At 34.8% G+C, this 16,925-nt stretch overlaps 1 protein-coding gene across 2 annotated transcripts in view; it reads right to left on the reverse strand.

Moving 5' to 3' along the window:
- Exoc6b (exocyst complex component 6B) overlaps positions 1-16,925 on the reverse strand; it is a 603,826-nt gene that overhangs the window by 180,989 nt on the left and 405,912 nt on the right. The gene's annotated exons all lie outside the window — the stretch shown is intronic.

Raw genomic sequence — 16,925 nt, forward strand, 5'->3', positions numbered from 1 at the left:
TCATAGGCAAAGAACTTGCCTAGTATGTGTGAGGCACTGGGTTTGATTCTCAGCACCACATATAAATAAATAAAAAACAGTCCATCCACAACTAAAAAAATTTTTTTAAAATAAATGTTAACAATAGTTTATAATTTATATAGAAATCAGTATTTACTGCTTTATGATTTCTTACATATAAAAATGATAATTTAATATAGAACAATTCCTCCCAAATAATCAAAAGGATGAACTTATTTTCTTTCAAAATTGGATTTTAAAATTAATATTTGACTGTCTTCTTAAGACAGAATGATATGCCTTAAAAAGTCTGAGTTTTTAAATTAGTGAATTCTCCTTTTTTGAAATTATGAAATACTCAGTCATACAGAAATAAGTAGAAAATCATATGATTGACACTTATGAATTCACTAAACATTACAAATGTAGGCTAAGTTCCTATGCAGTGTCTTTAATCATTTCCCTCCCTCTCCTTGGAGGTAACCATCCTATTAGATAACCTTTTTGTATTTTAAAAGTACTATCGTGACAGGTATATAAACAGAAAAAATATCCTATAATATTTTACACATTTTAAATCTTCCTATACTATCTTATGGTATGTCCTTCTGCAACTAGCTTATTCAATTCATTATTATGAAGGTGGAGATTTTGAATGTATTACATGTAGCTGTAGTTTATCCCTTTATTGTTCCATAGCATTCCTTCTTGGGAATCTATCACAATTATCTTGGCCATTCTTCTATTGCTGGAAATTTAGTTGTTTCTTCTTGGTTCCTTCACTTGTTCCTTCCTTCCTTCCTTCCTAGTTTCTTTCTTTTCCTTCTGTTCTTCCATTTCCTTTTCTTTTTTTTTCTCTTATAAACAAATCATAGACTTATAGAGGTGTAGTAAGAGATAATGAAAATTCCAGAGTCTGAATAAGTGTCCCTTTTATATGTTTTTTTCATGGACTTTACTGGGCCAGGGCCTTCACAAAAGTAGCAGGTTTTAAATGAAAAAAGAAATTACACACACACACACACACACACACACAAATAAAACAATAATAAATCTTTTTATTTGCATCTTTTTATACATTTTGGATAATTCCTTTTTAATTTATTTATTTATTTATTCGAATTAGTTATACATGACATCAATATTCATTTTGATTCATAGTATACAAGTGGAACACAATTTTTTATTTATCTGGTTGCACACAAAGTAGAGGAATATCATTTGTGTCTTCATACATGTACCTAGGATAATGATGTCTATCTCATTCCACTGTCTTTCCTACCCCCATACCCCTCCCTTCCCCTCCCTCCCCTTTGCCCTATCCAAAGCTCCTCCTTTCCTCCCATGCTCCCCCTTCCCATTATGGATGATTCCTTTAGGGTCTTTTCAAATCTGACAGAGTTGAAGAAGAAGGCTATCGCTACTGTGATTCATAATGTAAATGCTTACACATGAAAAAGAATGTAAAAAGAAAACGGAATCTCCAATATCTAATTACAAACGGCTACATGTAATACATTCAATGATATGTTCTGTTTATGCTGTTTACAATATTTCTGAGAATATCACTTATTGCAAAATTCCAGCACTTAGTACTACTATGAATTTTTCTAATTAAACAAAGAGATTTTTTGTTTTATTACTTTGATTATTTTGTGCAGTTGAATATTTTCGATATTTATATTTGTCTAAAATGTGTAACAAAACTAACAATAATGATCTATTTTAACATAAATACTATAAAAATCTCTCATCTATATGATTCTGTTTGTATTTTCTGGTGATCTACATTTTACAAGAATTAAGGCTACAAATGGAAATCCTTAAGTTGAGGAGCAGAGGCCATGTGGGAAATAGGCAATGGAAGCACCAAAAATCTTAAAAGAGAAAAGTCCCATTATAATAGACAGTCATGTTAAATGTCTTGCTTTCAATTAAACCCACTGAGGACTTGAGACAGGCACCTCTAATGAGCAATAAAGTTCAACACAGTTGTCAGATTAGGCCCAGTGTGAACTCTCAGGGGAACAGATCAAGATGTGAAACTATCTGTGATTTTGGACAATGAGAGGGAAGAAAGAGGTGAGACTGATGCGAATGCACAGAGACAGCACGGTAGATTGGAAGCCAAAGAAAAGGGAAAGGACCTAACTATTTCTTGGGCATCACTCTATACCAGATGTGCCTTTGACATGTTAAACCATTTCATTTAGTATAGTCCCTCAAGAATTAGTAGTATTTTTTCTTATATGTAAAGAAATTAGGATTCATCTTGAGAATTAAAAACAAAAAACCACACGCTTATTTGATATTTCTACTCAATCTCAAATCTGTGTTTTTCCACCAAACCATTACCTCAGGAAGTGATGTAATATAATGTATCACTGTATTAGACTAGAATAGTTGGGCAAAAATAGTTTCAGAGAGTATCAGGGGGTTAAAAAGGTTATCCAAGAGAAAGCTTAGGCCCAAGCAAATAAGGTCGTAGTAGTTTAGAAGCCAACTCTTCTAAGTATCTGCTGGAGCATACTTTTTAAACTTGTAGTGTAACATCCTCATCCAGGCAAAAACAGACGCTTACGGGACCCAAAAAAACTGAACATGAAAAATCAAAGAGTTTAAAAACAAAACAAGACAAAACAAAACAAAACAAAAAACAGAAAAGCTATAGGCTAAGATAATATTTGCAAAATGCATTTCATTGGCCAAAATAGATTTCCAAGGAGAACTAAAACTGACCTAGTAAATTAAAGTAAGGTACTGCAGAGTCAAAAAGTCCCAAGTTTGAATTTTTATGTGTACCATGTGTTAGCTGTGTGATTTGCTTATATTATTTGACATTTCAGATTCAGTATTCATCTCAAAATATTAAATAGCTTACTAACTTTAACATTAACATGAAACAGACTTGATTTTCAAGACTATATCAATATAGATCAAACGACAGAACCAAAATGTACTTACATATGATCATATGTCTGGTTACTTTACCACATTGAGTTATTTTACTGCCTTCTAATCACTATCCACCCTTTCTCTCAGGCCCACTCTTTATTTTCAACAAAGCTTTAATTTCAGAAATATATTTTTTCATTGTTATATATTTTTCTAATTCTAGAAGGCATTTTGGGCTTTGTTAATTCAAAGTTCACTCTTCCCCACATCTTTCCATTACCATGCTATCTCTGAACTTTCTAAGAAAGAATTAACATAGATTCAAGTAATAACAACCAATCACCCAATGATAAAAGATTGGCAGTTTCACCCCCTTCATTAAGTAATCCTAATATGAAGCAAAATCTAGAGAAAAATTTTTAACAAAGATCTCAAGGACAAAGCAAGAATTTGAAACTAAGAAAACATATACTGACCAAATATTTCACAAAAGTGCCTTTTGGATACCTGTAGCAACAGTTTCAAATCAGTCATGATCAAATAGAGGCTGTATCTTACAAAATTATGCTAGAACTAAGGCACAGACTACACTAAAAAAACAGAATGTTAGAAAAGAGGGAAATGAAATAAGTATCATCATTGTAATACTTTAAAATATGAGAAACATGGGATACAGGAAGATTAGGGATATATTTATGACAACTAGCTCTATAGGCAACATCATGCTGTCTCTACATGAATCTATAATATGTACTCCATGACAGTATATATAAACTGCATGACCTGGAAGTCAAATACCAAAGTACTTAAATAATTCACATTATTTATCAATCCAGTTACAATAACTTTTTGTAAATTTTGGGAAGTACAGAGGAGTAAACCAGTAAGAAATTTGATTGTTAATTCAATAAGCTAGACATATTCCTATAGCAAGAACCAAAACTTGGTAGGAGTTAAGATTCTACTTTTTTAATTTGTTTTACTTTCACTGTGCAGCTTTTTGGTAATCATATCAACTCACTGTCTTCAAAAATATACACCAGATTCATATTCCCTTATTTTAATTACCTCCTTTACCTCCTATTCTCTCCTTATTTACTATGCTACTTGTACCATGACATTATGTACTGAATGATGCTCTGCATTGTCATTTCAGGCATTTACATTGCCTTTAAGAGCACATGGCTTGCTCTGGAGAGAAATGAAAATGAAATACAACATACCAACATTTATGGAATGCATAAAAAGCACTTCTAAGAGGGAGGCTTATAGCAAAAAAAATGCCTACATCAACTAAGAACAAAGATCACCAATAAACAATAATATACTTCAAGGAAGTAGAAAAATAAGAACAAACTAAGCCAAAAATGAGCAGGAGGAAGGAAATAATAAAAGATCAGAGCAGAAATGAATGAAATAGAAACTAGAAACACAACAGAAAAAAATCAACAAAACAAAGATTTGTTTTTGAAAAGATAAAATCAACAAACCTTTAGCTAGATTAAGAAAGAGAGAAGATTCTGAGAAGTGAAATCAGAAATGAAAAAAGACATTATAACTGATACTACATAAATAGAAAGGATCATCAGAAACTTCTATTCACAATTAAATACCAAGAAATTGGATAACCCTGAAGAAACAGATGAATTCCCAGACATATATCACACCCAGAATGAATCATGAATAAATAAAAAATATGAATAGACCAATAATGAGTAAACTGAAATTAACAGTCAAAACCCTCCTACTAATGGCATTACTGGTGAACTCAACCAAACATTTAAAAAACAAATACCAATCCTTCTCCAACGTTTACAAAAACATACAAGAGGTGGATTACTCCAAAAACTCATTTTCAAGGTTATCATTATCCTAATACCAAAGCCAAGCAAGGACATTGCGAAAAAAGAAAATTGCAAACCATTTACCCAAAAACGTAGATACAAAAAATTCTCAATAGAATTCTACCAAACCAAATCCATTTATGTAGAAAATGTTATTTTCTATATAACCACAAAAGCACAGGCAACAAAACTAAAAATATGCAAATGGGTTTATATCAAACTACAAAGCTTCTGCACAACAAAGGATGCAGTATAGTGAAGAGAAAACCTGTAGAGTGGGGTAATATATTTTCAAAACATACATCAACAAGGGGTTAATATCTACCATGTGTTAGGAACAAACACAACTCATTATCAGGAGAAAACACATAACCCAATTAAAAACTGGGCAAAGGACCTGAAAAAAAACTTCTCAAAAGACAATATACAACATACAGGCATATGAAAAACTACATTAATCATCAGAGAAATGCAAAATAAAACAATAATGATATATCATTCTCATACCTGTTAGAATGGCTACTATAAAAAAATGAAAGATAACACGTGTTGGCAAGGGTGTGGGAACAGGGAATACTTGTATGCTGAGGGTAGAAATATAAATTAGTATAGCCATTACAGAAGGCAGAATGGAGATACCTGAAAAATTAAAAAATAGAACTACCATATACACCCATTACTGAGTGTATATCCAGAGGAAATGAGATTGGTATGTTAAAGAAATATCTGCAATCTCCTGCAGCTTTATTCACAATAGTTAAGATATGGAACCAACCTACATGCCCATTTATGAATGTCTGCATAAAGAAAATGTGGTATGTATGGAATACTATTCAGCTTTAAACTGAATACTTGAAAATTGTTAGGAGAGTACTTTAAAGTGTTTTCACCATAAAAGTGATAAATATGTAAAGTAATGCATAAGTTAAATTGATTATTTCATTTATTTAGTCATTCATTCCATGATACATACATATATCAAGAGAGATTGCACACTATAAATACATACAGCCTGTATTTGTCAATTAAAATAAGAATGAACAAACTTATGCTACTTACAATAAAGGGATGATTCTCACAACATGATTTTGAGCCCTAAAAGCCAGATGTAAAATCACATGTACTGTATACTTCCATTTGTATAAAGTTTGAAAACAGGAATAAATAACCATCCTGAAGACATGTTATGTTCCTGCTTAAAAACCCTTCCATGCCTTGGGGGATATGAGGACTTTTCTAATAGTCTCTGGATGCTGCTTACACAGAATGTTCCAGTTGGGAAAGGTATTCAGCTTCATAGTTATATTCATATGTTATACTTCATTAAAAAGCTGACTTTCTAAAATAAAAAGTACATGATTTGCAAGGAAAGAAACTCTGACTTCTTTGTCATATAAACCTAAATGAAGTATAGTTTAAGACTGCACAAAGTAAGTATGCAACTGATAACTAACTTTATCTCTTGGGGATAACATCCTCTTCTGAAAAAAGAAAGATAACATACACTGTTACTTAGCCTAAAACAAAATGAAACACAATTATGATAAATGTGTAGAGATCTTACAAACTCCTTCGAAGAAATACAGAGAGACTAGTATTCATTTCTTTCAATTACTAAGTACTTCAATTACACACATACCAAGTGCTATATCCTAATATTCAAAAGCAAGTGAGTAGAGGTGAAAAGCCTGGAGCAAGTACTGCCCTCCTCAATACCTCTACCAGCAACACCACAGAGGTTACTTACATTTACTGAGCACTGACCATGAGTCAGATTTTTCTTTTTTCTTTTTTTTTTTTTTCCCCCTCAGGGCTGGGGATTGAATCCAGGACCTCACATATAAGAGGCAAGCACTTTACTACTGAGCCCCAGTCCTATGGCAGATTTTTTTGAAAATGTTATCTCATATGATTCTTACAAGAACCCCCTAAGGTATTTAATCCTTAATTTACAGATAAAGACAGAGAGGCTAAGTAATTTGAATATATCCTGTACATGATGGGGCTAGGATATGAATCCAGCCTGTCAGACTCCAAAGACTCTTTAATCTTTTGATCCTGCCTACAAATAAAGGCCTTGTTATAGCTGCTATATCTTTTGGTTGCTCTGTGATTTGAGGTAAAGGAATGGAGAGGACGGGAAGATTAAAAAATCGGTCAAATACAAAAGGCCAAGATGTTGAGTAAGAATTTTCCTCCCTTCCCTGATCTGAGCAGGCAACGAAAGAATGCTGAATCCATAGCAAATACTTAGACTGGACTCCAACCACAGCGATCCCAGGTTCCCGATCATCAAAGATCTTACATAAATGACTTCTAGTGGCCAAATAAAAATTTTTCTTCCCGTGGATGATCTTAGGAAATTTGAAAGAAATAATATGGAAAGAAAGGTGAGGAGGTATTTTATACCAGCTTCCTCTTAAAAAAAAATCATATCTATAATGCCTTTATTTACTTCCCAGTGTTTACTCAGTGGCTTTTTAATCTCACATCAACTTTCTCTTTGTAAATCTCTTTATAAACCCCTTGTTTAAATTCTGGTATGTCCAACTTTATCTTCGTATAATTACTCAAAGATTTTTTTTTCACTGTGAAATAAAGAGCAATTCAGACAAAAAATAGATCAAGCAAGACAAGTGAGAACCATTCAGAGAGAAGGTGACGTTACCCTTTCACTTATGCACCAGTAGCTGTAAAATAACTCTTCTTGTCATGACTCTATTTCCTAATGCTCTAGCCTTACCTCTACATAGACACTTCTTTTATTAGGGATCCTTGCCTTAGTCCTGCCTGGCCATGGAACTTGATTGTTGGATTGCTCCTATAATTTCTCTTTCTCTATTGAACAAGGAAGCTCTTTTATTCTCTTTTTCTTAATATCCATTAGCTATGGGTGAAGCTATTTCATTCCCAGAGCAATGAGACTTCTGCTTATGTTGAATGGATGTTCAATGCATAACATTCTGAAGATCAAGTTCTTGAATGTGTTTGTGTTATCTGGGACTCATGTCCGGAACTTTGGTTCCCATGTGATGAAAAAAATCCCATGCAAGATTTTAATCCACCCTTATACCTAAATCACCTTTAAAATTACCTTCTCAAGTAGATTCTTCCACAGCTGAATCCACGTCTTGGGAAGCATTATAATTCTTTTTAAAAAGAACATTCTTAAGTTCAATTAAACAATCTGTAAAAATATATGCTCATTAAAGAGAATGTACAAATCCCGATTCTACACACATATGCACATAGACACATACGCACATATTTCCTAACAGCTAAAGTAAAAGAAGCCCAAAGATGATTGAAATACCATGGGAAAGATATGAGATATTATTTGAAGACATGAGTAGAGCCTATAATAAAATGGTGGCCTCTCAGTAAAAATAAATAAATAAATAAATAAATTTGTTTTCTTTTCCTTAATAAGAAATAAGCAAAAAGAAAAACAAAAGAAAAAGTTAAAGAAAACAATCTGCATCTAATTTGTCATGAAGTAAAAGAGAGCTGGAAATATATACTCAGAATGAAGGAGTCAGAGGACATAAAAAGCTGGTTCTGAGATTTTCCCAGTTTTTTTTCATTTTCTTATTCTCAGTCACTTTTCAAGAAACACAAGAAATCCTTTTGAAAACACTTGTTGCTATGTATGATTTTACTGAAGGGTAAATACAGATAGTAAATGTGCAAATCTTGTGTACAACTCAATGCCTTATATGTATATAAAAAACTATGAAATTGCACTTCAGACTGAGAAAGTTCCCGAGTTCCTCATGCCCTACTTATACATTGAGAAAACATCTTTCCTAACTTAGAGACCCACAGATTAGTTTTGTCTGTTCATCAATGTCATATACAAGGAATTCAACAGACTTCTTCTGGGCATGTACCCAAAGAAAGTGAAAATCACCACCTCATAAAACTATCTGCACTACCATGTTCACTGGAGCATTATTCATAATAGCCAAGATATGGAAACAAACTAAGTGGTCATCAATAGATGAATAAATAAAGAAACTATGGTATATAATACAACAGAACAGGCAGTCCCCAAATAAACCAAGGTCTTTCTGTTTGCCACAATATGAATAATATTGGATGATGATATACCATGTAAGTAAGACAGGCATAAAAAGAAAAATATTACATGATCTCACTTGCATGTAAAGATTAAAAAAAAAAAGAAAATTCAAATATATCAAAATTGAGAACAAAATAGTATTTATTAAGGATGAAGAGATGAGGGGATGATAAGGAAATGGGAGATATGAGTCATAGGATACAAAATAACAGATTTGTAGAATGAACATAGTCTAATGCACATCTTGAGGATATAGGTCATAAATTTGTATTGTATATGGGATTCATGATAAATGAGTAAATTTTTAGCTGGTTCTTATATACAGAAATGAGTAACTGTGAGGTTAGGGATATGTTGATTTTCTTTACTTCAGTAACTTTTTACTGTCCATATATATCCCATAACATCAGGTTATATACCTTAAATGTATACAAAAACATTTATTTTTTCCAAAAATCCTGTCAGGCACAGTGGCGCATGGTAATACCAGTGGTTATACAGTGGTAATACCAGTGACAATACCAGTGGCTTAGGAGGCTGAGGCAGGAGAATTGCAGGCTCAAAGTCAGCTTCCGCAACTTAGCAAGGTCAACTTAGTGAGACCCTGTCTCTAAACAAAAAAAAGACTGGGGATGTGGCTCAGTGGTTTAGCGCCCCTAGGTTCAATCCCTAGTTACCCACCCGCTGCTAAAAAAGAAATCCTAGTAATGATATCTTTTGTGCCTGGCTTCTTTTCTCAACTAATGTTTTCGAGATTCATTCATTCATGTTGTTATATGTATTCATAATCTGTCTCCTCTTCCTGCAGAGGGCTACATATAAATCACAAGTTGTTTATTCAGTTTTCTATTGATAGGCATTTGAATTATTCCCATTTACAGATAAAGTTTTTTGTTTTTGGTTTTTTTGATACTGAGGATTAAACTCAGGGACATTTAACACTGAGGCATATCCGCAGCCCTTTTCTAGGACCTCACTAAGTTTCTTAGGGTCTCACTAAGTTGCTGAGGCTGGCTTTGAATTTGCGATCCTCTTGACTCAGCCTCCCAAGCACCAGAATTATAGGCATGCACCATTGTGCCACATAAATACCCACAGCAATTTGTTAATTTGATGAAATACAACCTATCAACTTTTATCTTATGGCCAATGCTGTTTGTGATTTACCTAAGAAATCTTTGAAATCATGAAGAGGTTCTATTCCATTTTTTTTTAGTAGACTTATTGTATTAACTTTCACATTTAGCTCTATACTCCATCTCAATTTATAGCATAGGGCAGATGTTGAGATTAATTTTATTTTTAATTCAAATACTGGTTTCCTGGATCACTTCTATTGAAAATACTTTTTCCTACAGATTGAACTATATGGCACCTTTGTTGAAAAGTTACCACATGCATTTGGGACTGTTCTGAGACTATCTATTCTGTTCCATTGATCATTTTACTTAAGCTAATGCCAATATTTCACTATAATAATTTTTTCGAAGAACCAACTTTTAGTTTTGTCAATTTTTTCAATAGTTTTTTTTATTTCAATTTCGTTGATTTCCGCACTGATTTTAATTATTTCTTGCCTTCTGCTACATTTGCTGTTGTTGTGCTCTTCCTTTTCTAGGGCTTTGAGATGAAGTGTGAGCTCATTTATTTGTTGGTTTTTTCTTTTTTTGAGGAATGACCTCTAGGCAATAAATTTCCCTCTTTAAACTGCTTTCATTGTGTCCCATAGATTCCAATATGTTGTGTCTGTATTTTCATTTATCTCTAAGAATTTTTTGATTTCCTCCTTTATGTCTTCTGTAACCCATTGATCATTCAGTAACATATTGTTCATTTTCCATGTGATGTAGGATTTTTCCTTCCTTCTTTTATTGTTGATTTCCAGTTTCATTCAAAAATGATCAGATAAAATGCATGGTATTATCTCCACACCTTTATATTTACTAAAGGTTGCCCTATGGCATAACATATGGTCTATTTTTGAGAAGGATCCATGTGCTACTGAGAAAAAAGTATATCCACTTGATGATGGTTGATATATTCTATATGTGTCAGTTAAGTCTAGGTTATTGACTGTGATATTGAGTTCTATAGTTTCTTTATTCAACTTTTGTTTGGAGGATCTGTCCAATGGTGAGAGAGGTGTGTTGAAGTCACCCATAATTATTGTGTTGTGGTCTATTTGATTCTTGAACTTGAGGAGAGTTTGTTTTATGAACATCGCAGCACCATTATTTGGTGCATAAATATTGATAATTGTTATGTCTTGTTGGTGAATGGTTCCTTTTAACAGTATATAATGTCCTCCCTTATCCCTATTGATTAACTTAGTCTTGAAGTAGATTTTATTCGATATGAGGATGGCCACCCCTGCTTGCTTCAGAGGACTGTGTGCGTGGTATGATTTTCCCCAACCTTTCACGTTCAGCCTGTGTATGTCTGTTCCAATCAGATGTGTCTCCTGGAGGCAGCATATTGTTGGATTTGTTTTTTTAATCCATGTTACCAGCCTATGTCGCTTTATTGGTGAGCTTAAGCCATTAACTTTTAGAGTTACTATTGATATGGTTTGTACTTCCAGACATGTTTGATTACTTATCTTTCTTTTTTTTTTAATTTGGTTTGTGTCTCCATGATTAGCTTCCCCCCCACCCACGCTTTACTGAGGTACTTCCCATTGTTGGTTTTGGTTATTGTTTTTCATTTATTCCTTCTGTAGTATTTTGCTCAAGATGCTTTGCAATGCTGGTTTTCTGGCTACAAATTCTTTTAACTTTTGTTCATCATGAAAGATTTTTATTTCGTTGTCGTACCGGAAGGTTAATTTTGCTGGATACAATATTCTTGGTTGGGGGCTGGGGATGTGGCTCAAGCGGTAGCGCGCTCGCCTGGCATGCATGCGGCCCGGGTTTGATGCTCAGCACCACATACAAACAAAGATGTTGTGTCCGCCAAAAAAACTAAAAAATAAATATAAAAAAATTCTCTCTCTGCCTCTCTCCCTCTCTCTGCCTCTCTCCTTCTTTCTTTAAAAAAAAAAAAAATTCTTGGTTGGCATCCATTGTCTTTCAGTGTTTGAAATATGTTGTTCCAGGATCTTCTCGCTTTCAGCGTCTATGATGAAAAATCCACTGTTAACCTTATTCGTTTACCCCTGAATGTAATCTGCCTCCTTTCTCTTGTAGCTTTTAATATTTTCTCTTTGTTCTGTATATTGGATATCTTCATAACAATGTGTCTTGGCGTTGGTCTACTGTGATTTTGTATGCTCGGTGCCCTGTATGCATCTAAAATTTGTACATCCGTTTCCTTTTTTATATCTGGAAAGTTTTCTATAATTATTTCATTCAACAGATTGCTCATTCCCTTGGTTTGAACCTCTATACCTTCCTCTATCCCGATGACTATTAAGTTTGGTTTTTTTATGTTATCCCATATCTCTTGATGTTTTTCTCGTGATTGTTTACCAGCCTTTCTGAGTTGGCTAGACTCTTTTCAAGATGATATATTTTGTCTTCATTATCTGACGTTCTGGCTTCTACTTGCTCCACTCTGTTAGTGATACTCTCATTTGAGTTTTTAATTTGGTTTATAGTTTCCTTCATTTCTAGGATTATTGTTTGATTTTTTTTAATAATCTCTATCTCCTGATAAACATGCTTATTTGCTTCTTTTATCTGTTTATGTAATTCATTTTCAATGTGTTCTTTCATTGTTTGAATTTGCTGTCTCATGTCCTCTTTAAGATTCCATTCCATCTGTCTAAGGTATTCCTTGAGTTCTTTATTTGACCATTTTTCTGATGTCTGTAGGTCCTCCTGTATATTTAGGCTGTCCTGCATTGTTTGTACTCCTTTTCTTCCTTGCTTTTTCATGCTGCTCTTGTTACTTCTTGTTCTGTTTGACTGCTGAGTTACTGTTTATTCTTATAAATTTATTTGGTTTTGTGTGTCTCTGGGGTCTCTCTTTGGTGATGGGAGATTATGACTAGAGATGATGAGTTTTGTTGCACTTTACTGCAGATTCATTCGTTTCCTAAACTGTGTATGGATTCTGATGGCATATAGTGCTCTGCAGTTTGGTCTTGGGACTTATATTTAGGTCGAATGATGTGATGATATTGAGGTTGGTATCTCTTGGCAACCTTCGAAGGTTGCTCTACTGACGAGGGATATATTAACAGGAGAATAGTCTGGAGTATTTGGGGGGAGCTAGGGACTTGGTAGCACTATATAACGCCTCGGATCATTTACCTATACATATTTACTAAATTACACATAAACAGCATCATGATGCTTGGGAGGAAAGGTATTAGAAGGGGAGGGAAGAAGTCACTAAAAAGAATGAGAGTAAACAGGTAGAATTCAAGGAAAGGGAAATAAGGATATTGAAAAGAAATGAAAAGACAAAAGAAAAAAATAGAAAATTAAAAAAAGAAAAAATTTAAAAATAATAATTAAAAAAATAAAAAATAATAAAAAATAAAAAAAATAAAAATAAAAAAACCAAATAATAACAGAAAAAAATTTTAAAAACGCAGTCTTAGAGTTCAATTAACTTCTCTTCCAGTCGGTGGAGCTGTGCCCACCAAGCCAAGCTTCTCTCAATACGCAGGAACCAATCACTGTGAAGCAGCTCCACCTCCCCGACTGGGCGGGTCTCCAATCCTGAATGCCTAGGGCCTTGTCTTGTGTCTAGCCACTTCCCCACTTATCCTCCAGCTAGGCCCCGCTCACCGGTGATGCTCACCACAATACTAGCTACACGTCAGTTCTGCTGGTCCCGGGAGCCCTATTTTCTTGAATGATTGGGCACACTCTCCCTGCTTGCCATTCCCTCAGACCCTAAGGTTGTGGAGCATGGGGCTGAGAACCCTCAGCATATTTTGCCCACCCTCCGGTTGCCACACCCCTGGTAGTTGGTGCAAGAGACCTCAGTTGTCTGCACTGGTGGGAGCAGTAGCCGGGGTTCCTGCGCCGCGGGTCCCGCGCCGCTCCTGATTCCCTCGGTCTATCGCACTCACAGGAGAGCTGGGAGGGGCCCTTGAGGTTTCCCCACTGTGTGGAGAGGAAGGGCTAGGGGGTTACACACCTGCCGCCGCCAGTTTCAATAAAATTATTTCCTCCGCTGCATTCTGGTGATGTCAGTTCTCTGCCATGGTGATACCCCATGTGAATGGCGACAGTTCGTTCCCTTTGCTGGGTGGCCGATGTAACGGGTGGGTCCTGATGGGCTTTCCCAAGCCCCGTCTCAATCCTGTGGCCACTGCCTTTGAAGGCTGGGTTGGTATTAACCTCCACAGGTTCACAGAGGAGCCCATAAGTTGTTTCAGTGGGAGCATTTAGCGCTGAGTCACAGCGGTTTGTCTGCGAGACGCAGGCGAACAGGAGCCTGAATTCAGCCACTCCGGGCTCGGTGTATGTTCTGAGGGGCGCAGACTGTTCGCCCCAGATCCACGTCAGCTCAGCATTGCCTAGTGATCCTGAGCAAACAGCATTTAGATGGTTTAAGACTCCCTTTGCCCGCACAGCTGAAGAGGTCAGAGACTTCATCTCTCCGTGCCCGCCGCCATGTTGGATCTATAATTTTTGACACATTTTCAACATAGATCATGTTGTCTTTAGAAAAATAAAGGAAAAATAAAGAAATTTTAATTCTTTCCTTCCATTTCTATTAGCTTTTTAAAAAATTTATTTTACTTGCTTTACTACAGTAGTGGGCTCTATAGGGATGTTGAACTAGAGTGGTGAGAGCAGATATATTTGTCTTTTTCCTGATCACAGGGGTAAAACAGTCTTTCCATTAAAATATTAACCTTAAGTTTTTCATAGATACCTTTGATTAACTTGAAAAATTTTAATTTTTGCTTTGTAGGTTATTTTCATGAAATGTTCAAGGCTTCTAAATGCTTTCTCTGAATCTATGGAGATCATCATATGGATACACATACACACATAGAAACACACACAGGCCACTTTTATGCAGAGACTGGAATCATCTTGTTTCTAGAATTACTTTAGGTCAGTACTAATGCTACTTTAGAGCAATGATTAGTCACATTCTTCTGGTGCCTCTAGTGAATAATTTGGGAGTTCAGCTTGGTCTTACAGGATGGAATTTGAATATCTCCCTGCCTTGTGTGAGTTCTGGTGATTGTACTCAGCTTCTGAACACTGGAAGTTCCTTTATTTTTTCATGACCTTATGGATTTGTCACAGGTTACTATTCAGCCAAAACCTCAAAGGATCCAATGAAGATTTCTCCTGTTATTTCTTAGAATAACTTTCTCACTCCAAACTACTTCCTTGAAGACTGTAGTTTCTTCTCCAACCTCCAGTCTTTGCCTTCTGTTGGACTTGACCTTGGTTCTCCCCTTCCTGTACAGCAATTTGCAAAGCACCTGTAAGAGACTGCTAGGGTTACACTTCTTTTGTTTCTTTCTCTGGGATCGCTGTACTGTACTACCTACTGTTCAATATCTGAAAACAGTTATTTCTTTTTTCTATTATTACATATATTTGTGGTTGAGATTAAGTCTGGTAATGTTATTGTTATCATAGCCAGAAGTAGGCATCTCATCTTTTTTCAAAACACATTTTTGCTAGTTACCTAACTATACCAATGTAGTCTTGTCTTTTCTTAATTAAAAAGCTTCATTCTATTGTCCTCTGGCCTCCATCATTTTTATGACGCATCATCCATCATTCTTACTGTTTTCCCCATAAATGTGTCTTTGTTCATTGGCTGCTTTTAAGATTTCTTTTTCCTTATACTTAATAACAGCAATCTGGTCATTATGTATCTTGACATAGTTTTCTTTTAATTTATTCTCCACTGGCTCATGGAGCTTCCAGGCTCTATGAAGTAATGCATTTCTTCAGATATGAAAAAAATTTAAGCATTACTCCTTTAAGTACTGCTTTTGTACCATTCTCTTTCTCTTCTTTCCTTCATGGATGCCAGGAACAGAAGTTCCCAACTGTCAATTAAAATGTTGATCCAATTAACAATTTATTATGGTGTCATAGAAATATGCATTCAGTAGAAACTGTACTTTGAATTCTAAAGTTTCCAGAGCTAGTGATATATATGATATGATATTCTTCTGTGAAGTTGGCAGCACCAGGAGGTCACAGCTCCCTGTCAGTCATGTGATCGTAAGAGTAAATGACTACTACCCTACAATGAACTGTGGTGTCATAAGTTAGCTATATTATGCATTTTCAACTTGCAATATTTTTAACTTATTATAGGTTTATTAGGATGCAAGCCCACTCGAAGTTAAAGAGTATTTGTACATACACATTTTAGATCTTTCAATTGTATTTCATCTATCTCTTATGCTCCCGTCTGTTCTTAAAATTAAATGCTTCTTTTCTTTTTTTCTTTCAGTGTGCTTCAGTTTGGGTGTTTTCTATAGTACTAAACTTCAGTTCGCCAATCTTGAATTATGGTTTGTTGAGTCTGCTGTTAAACCTACTTAACACTCTTTTTAAAAATTTCATGCACTAAGTCATTAATCACAGATTTTGTATTCAGATTTTGTATTTTGTAATCAAATTCACATATTTGATTCTTAATTTCTATTCAAATAATTCATCTTTTTTCTGCATATCCATTCTTTCCTCTCTTTTCTTTAACATATTAATCAAAGCTATTTTGAAGGTTTTGCTAACATTGATATTTGGATAATCTTATGATCTGCTTCTGTTGACTATTTGAACTTTTGATTATAGATCAGTTTTTTAGGCTTATTAGAATATTAGAAAATTTTGTTTTGTATGCCATGCATTGTAGACAAGATGCTACAGATTCCAGGCATTGTGGCACATGCCTGTAATCCCAGTGGCTCTAGGGGCTGAGACAGGAGGATCACGAGTTCAAAGATAGCCTCATCAAGGGTGAGGTGCTAAGCAATTCAATGAGACCCTGTTTCTAAATAAAATACAAAATAAGGGGCTGGGGTTGTGGCTCAGTAGTAGAGTGCTCACCTAGCATGCACGAGGCACTGGGTTTGGTCTTCAGAACCACATAAATGTAAAATAAAGATATTGTGTCCATCTAAAACTAAAAAATAAATATTTAAAATAATTCAAAATAGGGGT

Source organism: Callospermophilus lateralis, chromosome 14 (genome assembly GCF_048772815.1).
Source record: "Callospermophilus lateralis isolate mCalLat2 chromosome 14, mCalLat2.hap1, whole genome shotgun sequence".
NCBI lineage: Eukaryota > Metazoa > Chordata > Mammalia > Rodentia > Sciuridae > Callospermophilus > Callospermophilus lateralis.